The sequence below is a fragment of the Penaeus monodon genome, chromosome 25 (assembly GCF_015228065.2).
Source record: "Penaeus monodon isolate SGIC_2016 chromosome 25, NSTDA_Pmon_1, whole genome shotgun sequence".
NCBI classification, from domain to species: domain Eukaryota; kingdom Metazoa; phylum Arthropoda; class Malacostraca; order Decapoda; family Penaeidae; genus Penaeus; species Penaeus monodon.
The window spans coordinates 34,897,293-34,897,833 of record NC_051410.1 but is presented as its reverse complement, the minus strand read 5'-3'; the positions used below and the strand labels follow the sequence as shown (position 1 = coordinate 34,897,833).

The 541-nt window shown below is 29.6% G+C and overlaps 1 protein-coding gene across 1 annotated transcript in view; it reads right to left on the bottom strand.

The window, feature by feature from the left end:
• Positions 1–541, bottom strand: part of LOC119589184 (calpain-B-like) — a gene marked incomplete at its 5' end in the record, with an annotated part of 12,659 nt that overhangs the window by 501 nt on the left and 11,617 nt on the right.

Genomic DNA, 541 nt, shown 5'->3' with positions numbered 1-541 from the left:
TCTTCTTGAAATAAGTGACTATAAGAAACAAGGAACAAGGAAAGAAATATTAAATACATGTGAGAAAGCGGCCGAAGGAAAAGAGAAATGGAGTTGAAGAGAAACAGAAAGAGGAGAAGGAAATAAAAGAAGAAAAATCAGGAAAAGAAAGAAAATGAGGATCTAAGAATAGCAAGACGAAAAAAAAAGTCAGAGAGGAAATTAAGAAAGGAAGAAAAAGAGAGAGATAGAAAAATAGAATGTATAACACGTAGGAGAAAGAAAACGAAAGAAGAGCAATAAAGATAGAATAATAAAAGGCAAGGAAACATTTGAATGTGTGAACGAATGAAAAGGGAAAGAGAAAGATGGATATGAAATAAATATGGAAAGATAAGAAAGAGAACATAGAAACGAATGACAGGAAATTAGAAAGAATAAATGTGAATAAGCAAAACAGAAAACAGGGTAAAAAGGAAAAAAAAATACAAAGAACAGAAAAATGCAATTCGGAAAGAAAAAAAGACCGAAAAGATATATATACATATATTTTTTCTAAATC